The sequence below is a fragment of the Ischnura elegans genome, chromosome 6, assembly GCF_921293095.1.
Source record: "Ischnura elegans chromosome 6, ioIscEleg1.1, whole genome shotgun sequence".
In the NCBI taxonomy this organism is placed as follows: domain Eukaryota; kingdom Metazoa; phylum Arthropoda; class Insecta; order Odonata; family Coenagrionidae; genus Ischnura; species Ischnura elegans.
Window position 1 is genome coordinate 99121087 of NC_060251.1, and position 26433 is coordinate 99147519.

At 38.6% G+C, this 26433-nt stretch overlaps 1 long non-coding RNA gene across 1 annotated transcript in view; it reads right to left on the reverse strand.

Annotated features, from left to right (window-relative positions):
- Positions 1-591: 591 nt before the first annotated feature.
- LOC124161248 overlaps positions 592-26433 on the reverse strand; it is a 356365-nt gene continuing 330523 nt past the window's right edge. Inside the window, exon 6 of the long non-coding RNA XR_006865351.1 lies at positions 592-676. This is a non-coding gene — a long non-coding RNA (uncharacterized LOC124161248). The remainder of the gene's footprint in view (positions 677-26433) is intronic.

Sequence of the window (26433 nt, forward strand, 5' to 3'; positions counted from 1 at the left end):
ATAAACGGGTTTTCGTACAACATAAAATGTTCAATTTTGGCTGGTCTATATAAATTGTTACGTTAAACCCGAGTTGACGTTATAGCCGATGCCGTTATAACCAAGTTCCACTGTATTATTATTGCATACAACCAGGCAAGTCTCCTCAATGTGTGTTTGGCGGGGGGTGTTAGATATTAATGCAGGTAGGCAAAGAACATGCATGGACGATCTTCGGACCGTAGAAAAACCAACAACCAATCTAAATTTTTATACTAACCCGCAAGCCGCCTCAATAGGCGCGTGGAAGGGGGTGTTAGGATACCTGCAGTTGACAAAAATAGGAAATGCGGGTAATTAGGTCCACCAAGCATCTATTGAGGTCCTTTGTAGTTCAGGGGAAAAAAATTTCCATACCTCTCTGTTCGTCAAAATATCTCTTTTAGTTAATTTTTTTTTGTTTGACCTGGAAATACAGAGGGGTTCTGAAGTGATTCTCTCCGTATCTCTCTCGAAGACACATCTTTATTTTCAATCGTTCAACCATTCTATTTGTAAGCCTAGCTGCTTTAAAATATTTTTTTTTACTAATCAATTATCTGATTCTAGCAAACCTTATCTGATTCCACATGAAGGTGACTGTCCTTGAAACTGCGGAACACGAAGGTCAGGTAATGGGTAGGTATTTACACTCACCCTGGAAAAAAAGAGAAATTGGAAATTAAAAGTCATGTATGGAAAACATTAGGCATATAAAATCCCTTTAAAAACAGAATGGTACAATTTATGAATAATAAAAACCGATATCAACAGAAATATTAATAACAATTAGTGTAATTTCGGAAATGTATAATTAGCCGAACAAATTTCTGATAGAATATGCGATTAATCGCTTAATATCCAACGCATTAACTTTTTAAAGGGTGAAAAAAAAGAAAAAGATTGATGTCACAATTTTGACACTTAAAATGAATGATTTCCAAATGCATTCAGTGAATTGGGTGAAATCAATATTTCACATTCACCGTTCAAGTGTACGTATAAGGTTGAAAATATCTTTCGTAAATAGACAAAATTCTCATCATTAAAAGTTACAAAAACCATTCTGACTTATCTCTCACCATTGGGTAAGCTAACATAACCACGAAGAAGTTTTTGATTGATATGTAGGTACTTCGCAAAGCTTTGCTGGCTGAGCAAACAGCCGCAGCTAAGCTCAAACGTCTTTCCCAAAGAGTGAAGTGTATCCCAAAGAGAATGCATCATGCTTTTACAAGCCGTCATTTTTCACCCATTCGAATCCCTTTAGGCTCGGTAGATCGAATGATATCAGAAGAGAGCCAACTAGAAACTTGGAGGCATTCTAAAAATAATTAAAAGCCATCCTAAGGGCAGAATGGGTGTTGCAAAGTCAAACGAAACAGCAACTGCTGGGCAAAACAATTACTTTTACTATCTAATTTTATTTAATATTATTTTTAATTATTTTAAAAATCTGTAAAATTACACGGGTTAACGAATTATATTTTTACAATAACCGTGCTAATAAATTTTTTAAAGTTTTATCGTCAAATGTAAGTTTATATCAGTGATTGTTAGATTAGATTACTTTAAGTTAAAGTTGGCTGCAATTATTCGTAGATGTTAAAGATTTTAGCTTAGAAAATATTTAGTAACTACCCCTCTCCGTAAATTTAGCGTGAAGTCAATAATTTCAAGTCCCCAGTAAAACAAAATGAATTCTAGACTAACTAATTAAAAAGTTATAAGTACGCTGGCATTTTCTTCTTTCGGGTCATTTTTCATAAGATAACTTAAAAAAATATTAAACTTCATTTAATTCATTACAGTGCGATTATTTTAACGATCGAAAATATTTCAGCCATTACATTACATTTGTCAGCTAGTGAAATAACTGCCATGCGTTCCTGCCACTCTCAAATAAATGACCTTGCATCGAGTTTTTCCCTCATATTTTACGCGATACAATAGCTTAAATCCTAAAAATATATTTACATTCTTACAATCCATTTGGATTCAACGAATTGTACTAAATTAAGTACCATTTTTTTTAGTGATTTTTCAGTTCTCGAGGGCCATTTTGTTTTGTTATAACCTCATAAAACCATCAACACTTCCTTAAACCATCTTTACGTATTGCTTCCGCACGTAAACAATTAATCTTGGCATTATTTAAGGTCAAATGCTGAATGACAGGTCCCGTATCGTGTATCGTCTACACAAAGTCGGATTCCTACATTTATGGAAAAGATAGGGATAAAAAATATTTCTATAGAGAAAAAAATACTCTAGGTAGTCCTTTTGCCCTTGAAAACTAATTTCCATTAGGAGATGAATCCAACTCCAAGACACGAACATGCAAACCTTCTCGGGAAGAAGGATTTCCCCTCTCACAGAGTGACTATCTTTAACAGTTCCTGGAAGCTCCATTTGCCTTTTAGGGCTCGATCGAGGTAAGGGAAGAGGAGGAGAGATTGTCAATAATTCATCGCCGCAAACATTTGTCTTTCCCTCTGACTCCCTAGGCAACCTTTGAATCCTTCGCATCGCTCATGACTACTTCTTTGCAGACGCAGAAAAGAAACCCTTATCCGGGTTAGCTGCCGCCTCTGCATTTTTCAGGGAGAAGATTAAAGGGAGGAGGTGCAAAGGTGCTCATTTTCACCCCAAGCTGCGGTTTTGCTCTTTCTTTTTTTTTAACATATCTTCCCCACTCGGGTGGAAGAGCCTAATTTCACCCTTTGCAACAAACCTCATTCTCCGGGACTCGTGCGAGAGCAAACTAATGGAAGCACATCAAAGCAATCATGCGATTCAAATCAGACAAAATTAGTACCTACTTCGCTGTAGAAAGTGGACAATAGTCAGGCTAAATTTCATGCAAAAGTAAATATGTTAAATTGAAACACAACAATCTAAGTGCCCACCACTACTGACTTTCAACTTCATTCATATCTGATACAATAAGTGCGTCGCTGTAGATTAGTCCACACCTACAAATACTACAAAAGCCGCCTAAATAAATATCTGCGTGCGTTTTTATGCGTTCAATTCAGCATTTGGATCAAAGGCTATCTTTTTCAAGCCTAAAAAAATTCGCATTGATCCATTTCCCGAAAATAAAGACAAAAATCAAAGTTTTACACTGCCTAAGAACTGCATCATTATTAAAATCAGATGCAGCCCTTCGCTTAAAAAAAAGTTCTCTAGATTCCATGAGATTAGCCTACGTATACAAAGTGCCCCATAAGTCCCACAAATACGCATCCATTTTGTTAAAAGACAAAAATCATACGCACTAAAACAGAACGTTACACATAACACAGGGGTCTCCAAATTATGGCCCGCGGCCCATATCTGTCTCCCGAACAAATTGAAAAAAATAATTATCGTACGGCTGGTATAGCTGAATTATTCAAATCTGGAACTGCTGACTGGTATATGTATTTATAAGCATGTGAAATCTATCTATCGAGCAAAGTTGTCTGAGGATGATAATTTGAAATCAATTCTTGCAATTGACTCGTCTAGTCTGTAACCTGATTTTGATGAAATTTTGAAGGCAAAACCACAGTAACACTCGTAACATAAATTTGATTACATAAAATAAAGACAGAAATCTATTAAGTTAGCCTAGACCTTTTCCTACAAAGATATATTTTTTTAAATTTCCCATGTTTATACTCTAATTTTTGAAGAAATTAAACTACTGGTACTGATTGTTTTTTATTTATTTTTTATTCCTTCGGCCCGCATTAATGAGGTAAATATATAATACCACAATGAAAAGTCTAAAGACTCCTGATTAACACACTACAACAGAACTGCATATTTATTCCAAAACAGCAGGAGGGCATTTGGATGATACATCAACGCAAATAGTTTTTTTTTAATGCAGTCCATACATTGAAAACTTCCTGATAAAAAGCAATTAAACCGAGGGATTAGAGCGATCCATGAGTGACTCTTACACAATTAAATTTTCCAGGAAAGGGGATGCATTCACAATTTTTTAGAACGGTATATTTATACAAAGAACCACTAAAAAAACTGACTAAAAATCAACATTAAATGGGGTAATTTCATACTAAACACCCAAAAGCATAAACAGTCGTTAGTCGCGTAGTGTTAAACAGCCAAATAGCAGATACTCATAGACAAAATTACTAGTATTGATTCATAAACTTATCAATGATTAATGATAAAAGTATGCAACTGCAAAGTAATGATTCGTTCGCATGCCAAGAAAACCGGATTAATCTCCAAATAAAATACAAAAATGGGCATAAAAAAGGACATATCAGTCCAGATGGTTTGTTTTTTATTACATCAATGCATTGAAACTCTACAGATAAAACCTATGAAATTGAGCAATTAGAGCGATCTAGGAGTGATTTTTAACCAATAATGATATCCATAAAAAGGGATATATTAACAACTATTCAAAAATATATATTTATCCAAAGAAAGTACTGAAATTTACAAAAAAACTGACAACAAATTAATGTTTAATGGGATGGTTTCATAAAAAAACATACAATGGAATGAATAAACAGTCATTAGTCACGAAGAGATAATCTGCCAAATCGAAGATGTGCATACACAAAATTACAAGTATTTTTTCCTCATAAAATCACCGATTACCAATTAGAGCATTCAACCGCACAGTAATGATTCGTTCGAATGCAAAGAATAGCGGACTTATCTCGCGATAAAGTACGCGCATGGGCGTAATGAAGGCAGGAAAACGTCAGAGTATTATATTTCCCAGAGAGAGCCCCGCCTTCGCTTGCATAATTAAAAGTGATGATACCGCCTCCCAGTGCTCTAATTAAAAAAACGAAAAAGATACTCAGGGCGCGCGCAATTCCTCGCAGCAGTGATAAGAAATGTGAAGGGGAAAACAAAAACTAGGGATAAAAATAAAGAAATTCCATTAGGCGCAAACCTTTTTGCTGGACGGGAGCTATAGCAATGGAGTCCTAATGAGAAGAGTGCGGCGTGCGGGAAATGAATGGAGAAATGCGGGAGAAGGTAAACCACGCGGATAATTATTTCAAAAAAAGGAATTCCGTTCCGCATACGCAAATTGAAGGACTGAAAACGTTATTGTGGTTAAAGTAAGAATATGTGCGAGACCGGTATACATTTCATTAAGAAAGATAGGTTAAGAAAAGATGTTATGATATCAGGTAACAGCAGGCCACCCGACGTTGCTCGGGGAAGGATAGTAACCAGAGAAGTGGGAAACTTGCGACTTGGAATTCATGGTCATATTGCAGGACTGTTAGGAAAAGGAACAAAACAGATATGATTATAGCATTCGTACGTAACAGTACATTTTAACAGCAACGTATTATAACTTCCTCATCAAACCTATTTGAAATTTCAAATAATTTAAGAATTGTGCCCCGTTATTTTCCGTTGGATAAAAAAGAAGTAACTATTTTTAATAAAACTTGTTTTTCATTTTTGTTAAATATTACATTTTTTATATTTTAATATTAATTAACATCCCCTCCCCAATAAGTGCTTGCTGCATCAAAAATCTCTGTCACCTCCGTATCTCAGCTATAAGTAGGTATTCTCTCCTAGCCTACCATCTCTTGTACTTCTAGGTCCCTCTTCTTCGCCGTCTACTTCAACTTTTCCACTATATTCCAAACCCATATCTCAATTGCATCTCGAAATACTTTTCCCATCTTTCCTCGCCGTCCACGTTTACGCACCGTAAAGCATTATACTGAATATGTAACTCTTTACTAGCCTTTACTGAACACCTTTAAATGGCGACCCTCCATCTATATATACTTTAAAGCCCACCTCCGACCACTCACTCACCCATACAAATGTTTGGAGGCTTGTTTACATATGAATAAAAATTTGTTTACTTCTAAGCGTATTCAAACGAAAAGAAGAGAAAGATAAGGTACGAAATTACATATTACTTTTGATAAATTACATTCTGTATACAATATTTCGGTTATATCAAAACTAGAAGTGTAGTTGTCATTAATTGCATGGTTAACAAGTGCGCATACCTTAATTTCAGTTTTAAAAGATGATTTATGTTGTAAACTGTAGTTCCTGTCTTATTGTCGATACACGATTGCATTTGACACATTCCTAAAAAAACCTTTTTTTAAAAGATAAGTAGGTAAAAATGATTTTATGACGAGAACGTTTTAATTTCTTTCACGTTCATTTTTATGTTAATTTCCGCTTCTGAGCGAAAGCGAGTTATCTCTCATAACCTCGCATTCGACGGCTTCGATGGCGATTAGGCAAAGTCCTCGCCTACAAACCCAGAGGTCGCGGGTTCAAATCCCACGGGAGAGGGGTTCAAAGCACCCAGCGCTTGGATGTTACCGTACACCCACCACGTAAAATTCAGCATAGGATTTTTTAGTCCTAATTTCGCTCAATATAATAAGATTTTTCCTGTTCAAGAGCTCCTTCTTTGGTAATACAACTCTCTTCCGGATTCACATCGATTGTAATTGATCCAGACTATAGGGGAATTCCGCTACTTCCAGTTCACATATTCACGCATCACGAATGGAACCGGTGCGAAGGAAATTATTCCAGGACGACAATCCCATCAGTGGGGGTCGAGAGAATTTTGAATACATTTGCAAGGAGAAGGTCAACATATGGAGTAATTATTTTACTGAGACGCGACTCAGCGACTAATCTGACGACCTGTATAGTTGGCCTTTTTACACAAAATTTGAACGTAGGTAAATGATATCAATGCTGGGTTCTCAAGTCGATAAACAAAACTTATCATCATAACGCGATTTCTATAGCAATTGTTAATATTTGAACGAATTGCGCGTTAGGAGGCAATTTTTTAAAAACTGCTTTGCTTATCCCAAATATGTAAGAGAATGTCACCTTGATTGCCATCACCTTTCTGTCATAACTGAAAAAAAACATTAAAAAGCCATAATATTGGAAATCGACCATCATTTTGAATTCTAAAGTAAAACAGGTAATCTGCGGACCAAAATTCTTGTACTGACTTCCTAGAAATTCCTAAAAAGTAAGCCACTCCTATCACAATCGGAAGTATTTTCTTAAAGTATGGTATGGTATTCGGAGGAGGCGACCGACAGCTGTGGTCATTTGCGCCATGAGGCAAGGGTAGGTAAGGAAGGGTGGAGAGAAACCTGGCGTCGGCATTAGCCTGCTCTTTACGAAAGGCGCCAAGGGGACCACGGCTTAACGTCCCATCCGACGGACGGAGTGTTGCGCTTGAAATATCCTCCACACAACATTCAAGCAGGGATCAGGTAGTCTCTGAAAATTCTCTGCCGCTGCCGGGATTTGGACCCGGGCCCTCCGGGTGGGAAGCCAACACTCTAGCAACCACACCAACCCGATCCCCAGTATTTTCTTAAAGTTTTTGACGCACTCCTAAGAGCAATTCCGGAGAAAAAGAAGAACAATACTCCATTCCAGCTCCATCATCATCAAAAAAGGCGCGGTTAGCTGAAAATTTATATTTTCGCCTAATTTTTATTCACGCTTAAGGTGCAGCAGCGCTCTGTTTCTACGAAAAAAAATCGCAAAAATGGAAATCTCGCACTGATTAAGCGGTAGAATGAAAAACATATCATCAAAACCGAGCCAGTTTTCTGTATGGGGGACTCTTTTACAAGAGAGTGGCGAATGAAATCCCGTATTTTTAGGTGATATAGCGGACAGGCACATTGAACTGTGAGATCACCACACCAAGGCATGTTGAATTAAATCGACTTCACGCGGATCACACGGAGAAAAAAAAGATTCAGCGGAGTAGGAAATCCTCCAACTCAACCGAAGAATTTCCTTACGATATATAATTTGCATATCTGAGAGCAAAGATATCGCCACCGTTACATCAAGAAGTGATTTCCGCGCCCAGAGAGCATAAATTCAGTAAACCGTTCCATTCACATGGTTCATGGAGAGTTTGATGTCTCTACCAACATGTAAATTCATGTTAAGCCTTGCGCTCACAGGCGCATGATTCCGGCTAACTCACAACACGGAAAATTTAATAGATATAATGCCTTCCTTATGGGAGGTCATACTTTTTGAAAGCAATAAAAAACTCAGTGATACAAAAAGATACGGCTGCAAAACTGAGCACAAGTTTGAATCCAATTTTTCTCCATATTATCAAAATTCATGTATAATTAGCAACGGATTTGTAACGAAACAAATGGATCTAAACCATGAGGACGGAAAATATTGCTGAGCAGAAAAAATCATACGTAGTTTTATCTTATATTTTTACTTATTGAATGAGCAACCATGTAATGAAGAATAATTTTCAGCACGGAATAAAATGCCAAACATTTCATAAATATGATAACGCATATTGACTGCAGTACGTACTTCGTCCCAATCTCAAAATGATTCGTATAAAAATAGGTGATTTTCTGGCGCACAGCCTATGTGAAGTGTTCTTGGGTCATGTATAATAATCGTTCAGCAACTGTCGACGCTTCAATGGTTTATGTGCTGGAAAAATTACCAAGGATGACAGTAGAGGCGAATATAAAAACCTAAGCCACAGATAGACAAAAAAAATATTACGCGGTATTTCCACATAAATAATTAATGCTAACCCTGGAACTGAAGAAAATACATTTTTATGTTGTATTTAGAGAGGAAAGAAGACAAATTTTAACGAGAATTTTTTTCAGGTTTTTTACGTAAATTTTTAACGGAGGTGAAAATGCACGAGTCTCGTCGCCTTCGAGACTTCACATCATTACGCGAAACGCCGCCCTTGAAGTCGCGTAGATAACGAAATTACAGTCCGCGTTTTGTAACGTTTTTGCCACCAAAAGAGGCAAATATCCAAAACTAACAGAAAAATAAGAAACAAGTATCATAATAATACGGCTAACTACCGTCGCAGCTGACCGAAGTAAGTAGAAAATTGAAGTTCATGAAATTAGTGAGAAATTGATTGCTTGAGACTGTAGAGGTTGAGTTTTTGCTCTCTGATATAGAGTAGGAGCTGCCGCCAACACAAAAGAGGTGATGGACGGATGTTGTGAAATATTGTAATATTTTTTCCTTTTCTTGCTTTGCACATATAATTTCCTTTTTTGGATACGAAATTTTCTCTTTTTGTTTTATGCTCCTCTTTATTATATTTTGTTTTTGCACTCCAGTAGCTGGGTGAAAGTTAAAAAAATAGAAAAAATATATGTATGCAGCACGGGCCATTTTCAAATTTGAAATTTGGGATTGATTTGTAAACGAGTGAGTAGGCAACCTAAAAGCGAGGCGGAAAGTTTCAAAGGGTCTCTAATTCCAAATTTTTGTTCATACTGCTTTCATGTAGTTTTTCCGTTGGAGGAAAACGGATATAGTAGTTAGGACATCAGAAAGCGAATCGAATTAGCAAAGGAGGCGTTCTTGAAGAGGAAGGAGCTTCTGAGAGGATCGCTATAGAAGAGTTTAAAGAAAAGGTTAGTGCAGAGTTTGATCTGGAGTACAGCTCTCTGCGGTGCGGAAACGTGGACATTGAGGAAAGAGGACTAGAGAAGATTGGAGACATTCGAGATGTGGGAATGTAGAAGAGTGGAGAAGGTGAAATGGACAGAGAGGAGGAGAAACGAGGAAGTACTGGACATGGTGGGTGAGAAGAGGCAGCTTTTAAGATGAGATACGGAGGGGACAGAATATTTAGGTGGGAAGAGGAGGAGTACTAGCGGGGAGGGGATGTTGAAAATGGTGTTAGAGGATAGAATGCTAGGGAAACGAGGGAGGGGAAGGAAGAGAATAGGATTTTTAGATAGATTGAAAGGGAGTAAGCCTTACAGAGAATTGAAGAATGAAGTGTTGGAAGGAAAGGGTGGCTCTCGAATTACATCTTTGGTACTCCATGGAAAGCTACCTTAATCGGTAGAACACTATAATAATACTTTCATGTAGAGTTTAAATTATGAGCAATTAAAATAAAATAATTATTATTAGTACATTAACTATCCTATTCGCTTCCTCTTCTTCGCTAACCCAACATTCTTTCCTCTAACACTGTTTTCAGCATACCCTTCCCGCTAAGTACTCATCCATACCTTCTGCCTCCCCTGTATCTAATCAACAAGCCATCTCTTCTCACCCACCATTTCCAATACTTCGTGGTTCCCCCTCCACTTCATCTTCTCCATTCTTCGCCACACCCACATCTCGAACGCCTCCAGTCTTCTCTCGTCCTCCTTCCTTAGAGTCCACGCTTTCGCATTGTAAAGAACTATACCTAAGATCAGATTCTTCACTATCCTTTCCTTTAAAATCTTACATATTACATTCTTTCATTACATATCTCCTATCCAAGAGCGCCTCCTTTGCCAATGAAATTCCCTTCACCATGACCTTAAGCTGGGAATACTACCTAGCGGTCTTTCGTACCACATACCATTCATGCCAAGGATAATAAAGTTACAAAAACAAGATTAGAGGTGAATAGGCAATAAATTGAGTGTGCATGTGGCCTGCCTGTTCGCTGTGATCAGATTGCTTATCACCAGATTCATTTCCGACCGCTGAGTACTAACCATGCGGGGTTGGAATAAAAGCCTTCATAACGTAAGGACAATGCGGAATCTTTCCACGCAAGAGTTTCAAGCGGAAGGGAGCACCCTGATCATAATCTGGCAAGTTAAAAAAAAGAAAAGTTCGACGGTTGCAAGGATATTAAAAAAAAACACAAAGCCGTCCACGCGACATGGTCTGAAGCACACTAAATCGCGCTAACGGTAATTCGAAGAGGAAGTGTAACTCTGAACAGAAGTTGGTTATCGCTGTTTGCTCCTTCCCCGCCATGTGTTGAGTTAGCTTTGGTGATTGCCAAGACTGTTACAATATAGGATTCTTCATTCGCCCACTAATTGATTACTGATTATTGATTAGTGTCGTCTAGTTTACAACGACTTAAATGAGGAAGATAACACGACACCAGAGGCGGATCCTGGATTTTTTTTCTGGGGGGTGGGGGACACAAGGGTCTTACAGGTCTTCTCATAATTGAGATTAAAAACAAAATACAAAAATTTCGGTAGAAAATATTCTCTTTATTTTTGTATGAAAGTTATCAATATTAAATTGTGAAAATTAAAGTGATTGAGGCTCCATAATACACAAAATAAAACGAACTTAATGATAACCGTATTAAAAATCTTGTCCACATCTTAACCGTCTGGGGGGAGGGGGTGCACGTGAACGTAATATTCGCGGTATCGATAATCAAAATCCTATATTTTGCTTGACTATAGTACCTTGTGCTTATCGATCTTCGATCGATCGATTTTAGTAGAATCGATGCTTAGCTTCGAGACCGTATGCCTAGGTGCACCGACTGAAAACTGTTGCAGTTATTCTCAGGCGGAAGAAGGGCCAGGGGTCGCGGTGTATGGGGCTTAATTGGAAGCTCGCGAGCGAGCCGACGGTGCATAACCCGTGCCCTGGCACGAATTAAACAGAGCAGCGAACGGGGGAGTATATTTACTTCGTCTTGGCTTATAAACACCCACGGAACTATAAACGAGGATAATGAACTCAGAGGCCACACTCCTCGTGGAACGAAGGGGTTGAAGAAAACATAACTTCACTGCCCGCAAATTACTTCATTCATTATTTATGTAACGGTAATAGGCGTAACTCTTTGGATAACCTTAATTGCCGGAGGCTTGGAAGAAGTTTCAAATGTCATGTTAATACAAGCGAGTTTATTAACGTGGACGACGGTTTCATTGGCAATCCCAAGGCTATGGATAATGATACGCTATCCATAATGCTGGAAGATAGCGAACCCTTGGCTTATAATAATAAATTTACGAGTGAAAAATTGAATTTGCAACAAAATTTAAATCCTCACGATTATTGGATACTTTGCGCAGATGCCATCAGAAAAATATAACTCAATAAGCGTCTTTAGGCAAATTATTTCATCAAATATTTATCCATCTATTCACTATCGAATATAATTTTAATATTCAGGCTGAATGACAGGAACATTGTGAGCACACTACATAATAGGCAATGGAAAAATTTCCGTACGAAGGTTGAATTTTTTTCAAATTTTCCTAAGATTTCAAAATTGATTCAACTAGCGTGACCGTAAATCAACGCTAACATGTTTCAAACTCAGAGTATCCGCCAATTTACTTCAAGAAACTCAAGTGCCACAATAGAAATCCCAAGGATAATGTGCAATTTAACTCAAAAGGAAATATAAAATAAGAAGATCCCAATCGCTAATTGAAAAAAATCCTCGAATTTCGGACCTTTTCGCGAATTTCTTTCACCCACCCAGCTGCCACAGCATGGTAAAATAAATGATAAAAAAGGTCAACCCTTAACCCTAATACGGGCAAGGTGAGTCTCTTGGACTCATCGCATCACATTTTTGAGAATTTTATTATGTTATTGAAATGTCAGCATGTTGTAAATATTTTACTTCTTCTAATTGTATATTTCCTATAAATGAGAGTAATTCAAACTTGTTACGGCATTAAAGTAACTTAAAAAATATTTTTTTCCCTCAATTCCCACAAATCTGGGCAAGATGAGTCTGTTTGCACGAAATGTAAAAATTAATGTGCATTTTACAAATATTTGGTTTGAATTGTCAAAATAATGTAAAATTATCACCATGTACACGTAACGATAAATATGCAGTGAAAACAGAAAGAATTTGTCAAAAGAGTCTACTGTACTCGCTGTTAGACTATGTATGAAATTAATAAGTAATGTAAAACTTTTGTTAAACAAAAAATAATCAATTTTATGTTAAATGGTTTTATAGTGCACAATATGTACAAATAGATGTGAAAAGTAATATTTTTCACTGTTTAATAGTTTAAATTAAAAGCATGAGTTAAAAGAGTCCATTGCACACACCTTGCCCGATTACGTCAGAAAAATATGTTGCCCGTATTAGGGTTAATGCACGAACACAGTTTGGAGCTAATTACGTCACTCTGTGCGCCAACAAAGATAAATTCACGAAAACGCAACAATGAAGCATCAAAGAGCATCGATCCGTTCATTTCACTTATTTTTTTCTCTTAAACTTATTTCGGCACTTATTCTGCCGACATTTACACCATAAATCTTAGAACGCTCACTGGATTTAACGGGTTCCAAGTCACTCGAAGCGCATCAAACAAGATCCATGAGGAATTCCTCAACCCACTTCCCGCAAAGGAAACAAGTTTTTGTCGCTTCTTCCGGCCACAAAAAGAATAAAACAAAATGCGAAAGGGATGCGCCTTTTCCTCCTCAAGTTTCCGCTCCGCTGACGTCACCACGATGACGCCTTGAAAGCGTAGTAGTAGATACACGCTTGGGCTGTGCTGCTCAGCAAGAGGAACTCCCCCTGGCGGCTCACCTGACAAATATTCGGACAAATGAGCGCGAGAACGCGCACTGCAGGAGAGATGCGCGTCCGAGGTGTACGTTAGCCGCCCAAGCAGTCTCCGCCTGCGTCATCCGACCGCCCCCCCAGCGGGAAATCCCCGAATAAACGCGGCGTGACTTATTTCTGGCCCTAACTCTAACCGCACTCCAGCTGGGGCGATGTGAGAGTTCAATTTAACGTCCTCCCACTCCGAGGAAGAGGCCGAAAATCCATTTAAACTCGGAGAAATTTAAGGAAGCAGGCTGCGGAGAATCAAATCAAGACCACCTACACGGTGCGTTCATCTTCTGAATCATAGATGCAGATTGAAATACTGAGATAGGAAAGGATGGATAATACAATTGAAAATTTTGCACCGTGGAATGAGCAGATGTATTTTATGCGATTTTTTTAAACCTGCCCATCTTACTGAGGTTTCCGGCTGCTGTTAAAAAATAGAACATTTCAGGATAACTCTTTTTCTAAATTTCTTTCGCGAACCAGCATTTTAAATAAGCTCTAGCGACAATCCTTCCAAATTCGTGTATGCAAGTATATTTTACCAAAATATAATGTTTTTCGGCCAATTAAATTATAGAAAGTGCTCTATAACATGGCAACCACTATAAAGTAATAGGCAGTAAAACATAAAGAAGGCAGCTCAACATCCCTTTTTCTTAACTATACGAAAATAAATGCAGAAGGTGAAGTCAAAATGAGTGACTCGAATAAAATCAACAGATAGTTCACCACATCACCACAAGTTCTGCATTTATTTTCGTATAGTTAAGAAAAAGGATGTTTATGTTTTTCTGCCTACTACTTTATAGTGGTTGTCATATTATAGAGCACTTTCTACTATTTATTTGGGTTATTTTTTAAGCGTTTGAGTTTTGGTGGCACGGGCCCTCGTGCAACCGGCTAACGAGCGCGTTTCTGGCTAAGGCTAGGATGAGTGCTGCATGCCTGGTGTGGAATCACCCCGTGCCAAACACCCTAGTGGTGGCAAGCACGGTGCCTTGTATACGCTGAAATATATGTTTGCAGTTTGAGTTACCGAAAAAGTGACATCTCAAAAATTAATAACTTGAATAACAGAGGCCAAATATACAGGTTTTCTATCTACTGAAAAGCTACCTTTGTTTCGAATGACTTGAGGATTTTCCATGGAGTAAAGTAGGGGCAAGTCTCTCGGGCTTTCCTCAATCCTTGAGGTACCTGCAGTGTCAGGTATCAAAACGTCGGTTTGGCTCTCTTTCAGTCTTGAAAGTAGTCCTGCAAAGACTACCGAAGGGAACCAGGAAACATGGTGACGACGTATATTATTATTGAAAGTATTCTACTGATAATGGTAGGTTTCCATGGAGTATTTCAGAATTATTCTGTCCGATTGTGGACTCACCCTGTTCCAAGCATCCTAATGGTGGCTTGCGCGATACTACGTAGATGTAGATGAACTAATTTTTCCAAAACACTTGGCCGCAAAAAATATATTTAAAAAATACTTTTCAGCCACCATTAATTCTCATTCACTTCTAATATGGCCAACTCACGTCGAAAATTTCCGAGTGGAGCCCTGAGAATTGGACGTGAAAGCCGAAGGTCTTCCAACGTGAGAGGGAGAGACGTGCAGCCGACTGCACGTGAAAGGACCTCAAATCAGCACACGCATTTTTGCTCCGTTTTAATGAGGGTGTACATTTATTATTATTTTTTTCTCTTTTCGCTTCCTTTAAATGCCATCAACTCAAAGAGCATGAACCTCACGCCAGACCCGCAAGCATCCCAAGGTCCCAGAGAGCACCCACTCGGAAAAGGGATTTCGCAAAACGAAAAACTCTCGGGGAAAAAATCTCTCTCGGTATTTTTTTTAAGGCTGTAGCGCTTTTGGCTGGTTAATGGCTCCTCAAAAAATATCGACGAATACCAAATATCATCCCACTCGTTACTGAAGAAGTAACGTAGTCAGGGGTGGAGGGACGGTTTCAAACTTAAAAATAAATATTCCAGGGCCAAAATAGGTACTCGATCAATGTTTTATCGCATTCCGTGGTTTGATAAGCCTCCGAGAAAAATTTGCTACGAAATATTTCTAACCAAAGTTACTTACATATTTGAGAGAACACCACATTCTCACACGACCAGTATTTCTCGAGACGAATTTGTGAAAACTTACGGCTATATCTTCAATTTTTTGATTATAGGTAGTGCAATTTCTTTGTTAACGTTTTCATGGGTGTTAAATTTGAATATTTTACCCCAATATGCACTCATTTGAATAGTTTATACATTACAGACACAGATAAATTACCTATGAAAAGGGTTTCTAACTATGCCCTGATTACATATTACAGGTTTTATTTTGATTTAAGAATGAAGGAATAATGAATTTCTTAGGATAAGGGTATAACTTAGGGTTTTACCTTCAAATTATTATATTAGGTACAGTAAATCCTTTTCAACGTATGCCTGTGTCCTAAATTTGAAGGTTTTTTTCTCTGGATATACTCGTACTCCGATGTAAAATTTTTATATTTCACACACAGGTAAATTATGAAAAGTTTTTATGTGCATACCCTATTACATAGCACAGGTTTTTAATATCATTTAAAAAAGAAGAAATAATGAATTTCTAAGTTTAAGGATATACCTTAGGGTTTTATCTTAAAATTATTAAATGAGGTATAGTACATCCTTTTGAACGTATGCCTGTGTCTCAAATTTGAAGGTTTTTTTCTCAGGATCCTGCTCTCAGGATATATATCCATATACTCCGATGTAAAATTTTTATATTTCAAACACAGGTAAATTGTGAAAAGGTCTTATGTCCATACCCTGATTACATAGCACAGGTTTTTAATTTGATTTTAAAAAGAAGGAATAATGAATTATTAAAGATGTTTAAAAGAAGGTACCCGCAAAAATGAAAAGGTAAGCTGACAGTGCGGTTTGGAGAGTTGCGTCGAACCAATCTTCGGATTGTTGACTCATCAGGGTTCCCACTCAATCTAAATTATAAAATTAACGGTTTTTTTCATGTTTTAACGGTCTAAATGTCTTCAAAATCACGGTTTGTAGATAAACCATTTAAGGCAGAAATATTGATCACGTAACAATCATCGGCTCACGTGAACTAAAAATTTAACAAACACGACGGACACCGTGAATGCAAACGCTGCAATCAAAGTGCTATCACTTCTGACGTCACATATCGTTCGCAAAATTCACCTCCCGCGAAAGCTTGTGTGTGGGAAAATAGAGGGACCAGGGTGCCAGAGAAGTTAAGAAGAGTCTGAACGTTTGCAAGTGTTCATGAACACTTTGGTTACCAGTCTTCCGACTTTGGTACGGGCTTAAGGTCAATGTGTCATCATAGCACACTAACCAATAATAGCGCTTCGAATATCCGTGTGCAGATGAATCCGTGGCCATGTCTGAGCGTGACTGATCTTGAAATATGATCTAAATATCAATTTTTCTTTTGATCTGTTGATCGTTGTTCCACGATTGTAAAATCAAGATTGAGAGATTTTGAAGGTTTTATGACGAAATTCACGGCTTTTTCCAGGTATTTTCACGGCATACGAAATTCACGGCTTCTTCACGGTTTTAAGGTTTTCAAGGTTAAGTGGGAACCCTGCTCATGATGATGGAGAGGAAGAGCCAATTTGTCAGAATAATTTGGCACGAAAAAAGACAGAAACATTGAAAGATAGAGGTGTTTCATATATATGGTAAATCTTCACCAATACTGAAGGAATGTGGAGCAACCCCATGCTTAGAGAAATAAACTTCAGTGACCTAGACTTCATTGGAAGGGTCATTCGAATACGTATTCTCAGGAGCTAATGAGCTCCAGCACTTCCTATGCCTGAGGTCAAGAAAGAAAAACATCACCATCCACCTAATTTCGAAAGCCTCCAGACAGCTCGCAAATAAACAAGAAATAGTCATTCTTCGAATAGCTCCTGAAAGAATTTTCGCGTACAACAGCCGAAGGTCCTCTAAAATTTCCGCATTCATCTTCACAGAAATCGACGAAAACACGTATTCACTACGTGATTCCACAAAGAAATCAAATATTTACAAGCTTCTCGGTCTATATTATTATTTAAATAAATCGCTTGAAATTGCATTGGTTAGCAGACAATCGAAAGGAAACGAATGATATTGAAAATACAGTATATTTTATTGAAGACCAGAAATATTATGCCATTACGATGCATAAACATAATTTGTGAGATGCAGTCCATACATATCCAGGATGCGAATAACATTAGGCAATGGGAGATACAAAGAACATGAAACTTGACGGTGTCTTTAGTTAGCATCAAGAGTACATGTGACTGAGAGGAAGATTAATTTTTATGCCAAATTTTTGCGAGTAAAAGGCTTGACATTGTGGTTAGAAAACTGTTTATTATATGCACCATAGCAATACAAAAGACTAACAAAGGTTTCAGTTTAAACGCCATTATTAATGTAGCAAAGGTGCTGCGGTCTGAGACTACGTTCAGAGTTGAGAATAGCAATATGGAATGCAACACTGTTCATGGCCTCAGACCAAAGATCCGCTCAGCTTTTGCGAGACGTTTAAGCACAACAATGACTCTTCCCATTTGGGGTTAAACGGTCATTTTACTGCGTTAGCCGTTCAAAGTGCTACTTTCCTTATAATTTCTGGTACCGCAACAAGACACAAGGCTACATTGAGCAGTAAGATCAAAAATAAACCATGAATAAGTACTAGAAAGGACTCAAAACGGCAAATAATAGTATTTTCAAAGAAATATTTTTTCGCACTTACTGCAATTTACGTAAAATGGCTAAGAACTAATTATTTTGTACACGTTACAGTACTTACCTCCCTTTTCGTAATATAATCATAAAAATGATTCGGAACAAATTACGGGGGTATATTAGATCTGTTTACCACATTACCCATTACTTGTTTTTTTTTCTTTATTGAGTAACACATGTCCTTGGACCTGCCAACAAACTTCTTCGTAGGGGATATGAGTGCCAACATACAGGTATCCGGGTTAGCTTTCAGAAATACCACCAGCATAATCCGGGAAAACATTTTTCGGAAAATTTTGAGTGAAATTCGCCAAAGAGCCGGCGGGAAGGGAAGCAAAAAAAGACAATTTGGACAGACAAAGAGATGATCGTAGGCTCAAGGTAAGGTTAAGATGTCAACATATCTCGGGAGTAAGCAAAAGGGTATATGTACTTTTCCATTCAATTTCGGACTACATAAAGTTCCTGTACTGCGCAGCAGAGAAAGTTCACTCAATTTCTCCCACAGGGCGATGATAAAGATCTGACAATGGCGGCCAGTATTTTCATAGTAATTTACCTCTGCCCGAGTGAAATATCGCAAGGAATTCAATCGCAGACGAGGGACTTTCTCCGATGAAATCAAGGCATTTATGGGCACATGTCTTCGGGGGTATTTTTAAAATCGACTGCAGAGAGCCACACCCCTCGTAACCAGACGAAGTAAAAGTTTCACCGGAGCATGGATGAGAAATAGCCATTCTGATGCGTTCAGGCCCAGTAAAAATAACTATCTGCATGGAAACACTCTTACAGCCATTGGAAAAATAAAAATCTGTACGACAATACCCTTTTATTGGAGTGCGAATCACTGAGAGGGAATTATATTTCTTTCAACCAACAAAAGCGAGAGTTGGCATCTTACTACTTCATATTTATCTATGTACAATTGTCATTCAGGACTTCATGAAACGTTTTATTTGCACGCAAAAAGTCCAAAAACTGCCATTGAACCTTTGCAGTTGGGTAACTAAACATAAAAGACCATTTGAAATAAATAAAAAATATATTTTGTTGTAAAATAAAGCAACGGAATATTTTTGAAAATGAACATTACATAAACAACTGATGAATAGCCATTTTTAGCCATAACGGTATTAGAAGGACGACTTGCGTTGATACGAACTGCGGTAGACTGAAAACTATTATGTGTGAATTCAGGGCAATAAAAGCAAAACAAAGGGTGTGATATTTCATACGTGAAGCAAGCAATTAAATTAAACTATTATCGAAGTTTTTCAGCGTCGTTCAACTGCTAGTAGAGCAATTTAAATTTTCCATTGCGTGAAAAAAATACGGAAACAAAAATTGTGAGATTAGTACATATTATTTTGAAAGGAAAGCGTAAAAAATAACGATTTGATTGCCTTTAAAACTAACAAAGAAAGAGCCCTCACTAAATTATTTTATAGCAAAAATTACGAGGGCCTAGGTTTAATTGAAAATGAGGGAATATGAGAAGAACTTAAAGTACATACATAAAAGGGATTGTTGGTGTTGAAGTTAATAGTAATTGTTTTAATGAAATGTTAAATTAAATCAACAAGGGAAAGTGTTGAAGTTTATACATAAGCAAAGGGTTGTCAAGGGTGAAAAGTTGTTGATAAGTTACCAGTGCAGTTGAATAAATAAGTTAAAAGGGACAACAACATCGTGTATAATTAAGAAGATCAATTGAGTTACATTAGTTGGGGTGGTCCCAATTTCGCTCAAAGTTGTGAAGACATCCCTAATAGATTCTGCGGTCAGTAGCTACCATAGATCTTGCACCTTCTATCTATTCCAGGGATGCACCACAGTCTATGGGCTCCCTTGATCACTCAACTTAAGCGATGCTGAAGGAGAGTACTCCGTTTAGTTGCGCCGTGCGAAATTTCCTGATGAGATAGTACCGTGGTGCGCGCCGGGGCTAAATTGAAGTCAACCACTGCCGCGTGCTGTAAGAAGAGATGAAGCCCATGATGGGATACGGCGAAAGAGATGTGAAGCTACGAGGGCGGGGATATGTTCCGCTTGCAAAATGGCGCCAGATAAGAGGCATAAGAGGCTAATTAACCGCAAGGAACAGTTAAGGAGTAATTTCAAGAAGGTGAGGCTGGACCTAATGTATCGGCGGCAGCGGAGTCACTAAACGGTTGTTCGAGGGACACAGTACTCAACTTTGAATTGCATCACGTTTTGATGAAATGGAACCCAACGAATCCAAAATAACTACTATTCCCAGATACTTGCGAGTTTCATCTGTCCTCATGTTGAGAAAACATACGATAAAAGGTATAGAAAGCTTCCAAGCCTTTTTGTTAACGGGGAACACCTGAGAAAATTCCTATGTATACATTAAAAGGTTGGTAAAAATTATAAATTAAATACTAGATGGATGAAGATACATTAGCGTAGAGTTAAGCAACTTACAGATGAGAAGTATATCAACTAACGGAATAAATCACAGTCTACACTTAACCATGGGAAATGGACTTTTGGCGAAGAGCAGCCAGCAAGCCTAAAAAGAGGAGAATGAGGAACAGGAGAAAAATAATGAATAAAGTGACAAGATAGTGGATGAAATAAAAGCACATCAGTTAAATTGGTTCGGACAATCACAGCGAATGGGAAAACAAAAGACTCTCGAGGTATAGTACGCCCTCTACATCTATTTTTACGGTTAATTTGCGGTTGGTGCAGATATTAAATGAATGTCATTAAATGGTATGTTTAATGTTACAAGAAATGTTACGAAAATGTTAAGGGGCGTTTTCTCTGACGCGAAAAGACGACCTCCTGGTTCCTGGTAGAACACCTGACGCGTAAATTCACCAAGATACAAGTGAATTGATTAAATCCGCGAACTCGTGGTTTGATTGCCAAAATATATATTCGATCATTTTTTTCAGATCTTTGAATAACATAGCCAAGTCTTTAATCGAGAGGAAAAAAAGCATGAGCACTACAACTACTCGCCCCTTATTTGCCCTTGGAAACACTTGGAAGTGAGCACCTAACTTGCGCAAGCATTAAGAGTCATGGGCGCAGCTAGGAATTAAGGCTGGAGGGGGTTTAGGTGCTACTAATACCGGGGTGTGTGGGGTATGGAATACCCACCAGGATAGGCGGTATGTGCGAGATTAATGAATTGCGGAATTTTAAGATTAATGGTTCAAAATGGTGAGTTTTTACGGCTATCTGACGGATATTTTATTAATCCTTACACCGTTCTATTAGTAATATCAATCCAATTAAGTAAAATGGATTTAACTTAAAATTTTCTCTGAGCTCTGGGGGGGGTTTTATCCCCCCCCCCCTCGCTCCGCCACTGTTAAGAGTAAGGCAGGGTACCGGCGATGGCCAGGGATCGTAAATTGCCGAACAAAGACGACGGAACTTCGGCCGCGCAAGGAGATTTTCGACGGCATATCCAGTTTATTTCAACCCCGATGACTAAGGGTCAAAAGGGAAAGACGCGAAATAGCCACAGGAATGGCTGATGAGCAGCATCTACCGAGGGCTAGTCAACTTCGCAAAGGCCAGCACGACATGCAAACCAATTAAGCGTAAACCGCCGGCGTCTCTTTGACCGCACGACCTGGCAACATCACCCTCGCGTAATTCAACCGGCCTGAGGTCATTTTCACCCCGATGAGTTTCACGAAAGGCTGCTACCTACTGGTCAGCACTGCAAACTAACGCTCTCCTCATTCTTCTCGGCGAAGGAACACTTGACCGTGACGTTTCTCATCAAGAACTAGAGCGTTAACGGCTAGGTAACGCAAGAGCATGATGCCTAGTTAATTCCTCAGCAGCTTAAAAGGTCACAGCTTTCGCTTCCCTACAGAATCATAGATAATCGGAAGCTTTGGCCTTTATGCATAGAGAATTAAGATTTACGCGCTATAGTTTCATTATTTAAAGTAACACAGTGATAAAAGCAGGGATGGCAATAGAAGCTAAACGAAATTCAAAACCTTAAAATTTCGACAATTTCGTTCCCAGGAGCGAAATGTAGAAATGAAACGGATTTAAATCTGGGGAGCTGAACTCAGGGTCGAAACGAAATTGGAGTCAAAACTACTTCGTGGCGAAACTAAACTATAACTTCGGGACGAAACGAAACACAGATTATGTTTCGCACCGGAGGGACCACGTGCTTTACCTTCGAACAGTTTAGTTTCGACCAACACACCGAGTCCGAAGTATGGTTGAATGAAGTACAGGTTCGGCCTACCGCCTTCAGATGCACGGGGCACTCATATTTTTACCACTAACAGGAGAGCGTTGAACGCAAGCTGGCCATTCGATTTTTAAACTCAATGTTTTAACCTCTCTGCACTTACGTCAAACGTAATGGGTTGAAACTATTCCCTCTTATCCCTTCTCCACTCAACTTCTGGGATCGAAACGTAACTTGAGCAGCGCAGTTTCCATTAATTTAGTTTCGTTCCTGGGAGTAAAGCTCCGTCCCGGGTCGACACTAATACCCCTTGGTGATTTTAATATCGCGCGGGAACGAAACTAAACCTAGGCCTCGTATTTTCGTTTCCCTACGGATCGAAATGAAATATTTCCGTTTCGTTTCACTTGCCATCCCTGGATAAGACATAAAAAACTAACTTAAGAAGATATCACAACATACTTTTGCCTCTAAGTAGAGCCGGAAGTAGAGAGAGAAGTATAAGAATAAAGAGTATACGAGGACAAATCTTAGAAAATATAAGAGGATATATACATTTCGTCAGATAGTTCAAATAAAACGTAAGACTTCAGGAAAGTCAAAGGTCAAAAATGGAAGCTACATGGAATATTTATCCCATTACCTATGCACATCACTGTAATTTAGAGCATCACAGATGGCCCTTTTAGACAGATAAAGGAAAAGAATGGGAACCACGACAAAAATAAGAGCGAATAGACAAATAAAATATGGAAGAGAAGAATCATATCCAGTTAAGAACGAGTCATAGAAAAGGTGGTTTACCTTAGGCTTAGACCTTATCTGGGATTGAAGGGATGATCACGGGAGTCATGAAATTGTAGCAAAAGTTCAAGGCGGCAGGCATGATACAGTAAAATACCTATACGTTTTTATCCTCTTTCATCATTAATATACCAATACCTCACCGCTGATAGTTATGCACTACAAGCACCCCTATGAAACCCCCTTATCCATCTTAGATGCCTCACTCATCAAAAGCTTCGCTCGCAGCTAAACCGCACGCATAAAGCTCCCACGATTCCCATTATCGCCACCTGGAATACCCCACCCTTCCATTCGTCATTCAGTTCACCGAATTAAACTCATCGAATGATCGTTAAGAGGTATTGACTTTAAATGGCAGGTGGGATTCAGAGTATTATCGGGACGAATCCCTCCCAAGCTAAAGCCATGAAATCTTGTAAACCGCCGACAATTTCAGATAAAACGTTCCTTAAGAAGGCTTCACAAATAGGTAGATGCGTCGACGGACCGATTTCACTCCGCATCTCGCAAGCCTCAATAACGACGCAAGAGAAATACGGAATTCGGCACATAAGACACCTTTTCCATTGGTCGTTTCAAGGGGACTGCATAGAGGATGCCCAATAGGGTGGTTTCCTTCATCAAAGAAAACGAAAGGCATTGATTGCGATTCGTTACCCACCATTAGTGTATTCATAATATACAAATTATTTGGTTTTTGAAATACCGGTTTAGACGAATGGCAAGGGTCAAATTTTATCCTCATTTGAAAAAGGCCAGATTGGCGCCCATGCGATTCCACTCCGCATGACGTCACAGGGACCTAGTTTCTACACGAGAGGATAGGAGTTATACATCGTCTGAGGTTACCAATGCATGCATGAGGCACAGAGCTCAGGGAAACATGTCTTAATAATCACCTATTAAAACTGGCTAAGTTCGGAAAGTTTTCTTCGTTTGATAAGGTATTAATAAACCTTTTTTAAGCCAAGCGCTACCATTCAGCAAGGTACTCAGCTATCCGCTAGCATCCTGCGACGTATCAGCGCTAAGCCTCGCCTCAAGGTCACCTCACCGGGCGGGAGGGGGAACCAGAAATACGACGTACGGAGATATATCCCGGCATTCATACTTAAGCGTCGCGTTTTCGCGCGCTTGAAAATTTTCACTTTTCATTAAATCGCGAAAAATAGATGTTGTCATTTAAAAATCTAAAAGCGTGAAATACGTACTCCAGGAGTAATAATCTTCCGATTAAAGCAATAAAAAAATAATAGGAAACCACCCTATTCCATCCCACAGAGGATTGATTTCTCTTGCCACTTCGGTCGCACTTTAATCGGCTTTAAAAAATTTCCGCGGCGCGGTGAGGAGTGCAATGCGATCCACTTTTTTCCAATATTTTGTAGCACAATTTTGTTATTACGAGAAATAACACTGAAAAGTTATGGATTTGAAATGTGAAATCATCATACATACATAAATTTCGGTTAAAAACGCTAATTATACCTCGTTTCCCGGTGAAATCGAATCAATTTGTCCGTCAGCGACGCGAGTGGCGACCTTTGTAAACCCATTTTAAATGCGCGGTAGTTGACAAACACATTTAGAGGCCGACTTGAGGATCCTCTTGCGTAATATTCGTGGGTCGTTTCCTGCTCTCGCACGCGGCCCTCGCCCGAGACGTCCGATCGGACAAAAGTCAACTGGATTCCGAGAAGACGTGGGGGAAATCCGTAAAAACTGCGCACGCGAAATAAGACCATTCTTTTTTCAACATAGAGCGGGAAAGAGAGAAAATTCCGGCTTCCGAGATGGCGGTCACGGAAGCGTAATTATCCCTCCAAGTCCGTCTCATTCGCTAACGCACACAAAACAGTCCAATAAGAAGATATTTTCCGAGAAGCAAAGGCGACCCACAATAAGGAACCCGCACGATCATGAATTCAGCAAAAGGAGGAGATTATGATTAGGGAGTCATTTCCCCATTTCCGGCAACACGGTGCGAAAGTCGGAGTTATCATGCTTTTCCACATAAAAGAAGCCGATTTCTCCAAATGAAAAAAAATATGCATGAGGGGCATTAAGAAGAGGGAAACAGTCGAGGAAAGATAGAATATACTTAGTCCTTTATATCCCAGAGCTGCTTAAGAATTCAAATTTCAAGATTTTTCATTCCGAAAAGATGAAAATTTAGCACTCAATCATAATTATCGAGGCAGATACATATGTCGTCATCAAAATTTAAACCACAAAATAATACGTAGTTTAGATATTTCCTAAATAGATCTGAAAATTTATACATTTTTGGTGTTGCTTTGAAGCAACATTGGGTTATTTTAATTTTTCGGATTACCATAAAATATATCCGAAGTACGAGATCGTGAGAAGAAATACGCAATACGAGAAATGCGCATTGCGTATCTCTTGTTTCATCCCTAGAAAATGTCTCGAGGTAAGCCAAAGAATTATAACCAATCTCCAGTAATTTGCTTCAGTAACCATGCTTCAATATTTTCTCAGTATCTCCTTCCCACGACTACAACTGTCTAGTATGTTGGTCAGGATAAGAATGGAGAAGGTGAAGTGGAAGAAGAGGAAGAGGAACGACGAAGTGCTGGACGTGGTGGGTGAGGAGAGGCAGCTTTTAGATGATATACGGAGGAAGCAGAAGGTATGGATGGAACGAATACTGAGCAAGAAGTGGATGCAGAAAACAGTGTTAGAGGGTAGAATGCTGGGTGAACGAGGGAGAGGAAGGAATAGAATATGATTTTTAGATAGAATGAAAGGGAGTAAGACTTACAGTGAATTTAAGAGAGAAGTCTATGAAGCGACGCGAGACCGCCAGATTACTTCTAAAATATTCCATGGAAACCTGCCTTAGTCGGTAGAATACTTAAATAATAATACTAGTTTCTGCCATACTTTTCTTTCACTTACTCGCGCTCAGCTGAAGGAATACGGGTTTTAGCAAGCAGGAGAGAAGTCTTGAAAAATATTTAACTGGAGTATAATCTTGAATAAAGACGATACAGCACACTCCGAAAACAAATAGAAAAAGGTACAGGACTCAAAAAACTAAGTAAAGAGTCTCTCTAATGAACGAGAAGATTAAAAGTGTTCAGGATTAAAATATATGATCTCTATTTGTTTTCGCTTTGCAAGTATTGATATTTGCATCGATGCCGTTTCATTGGATTACTACTGAAGTATAGTTATAATCATTGCCCTTGTA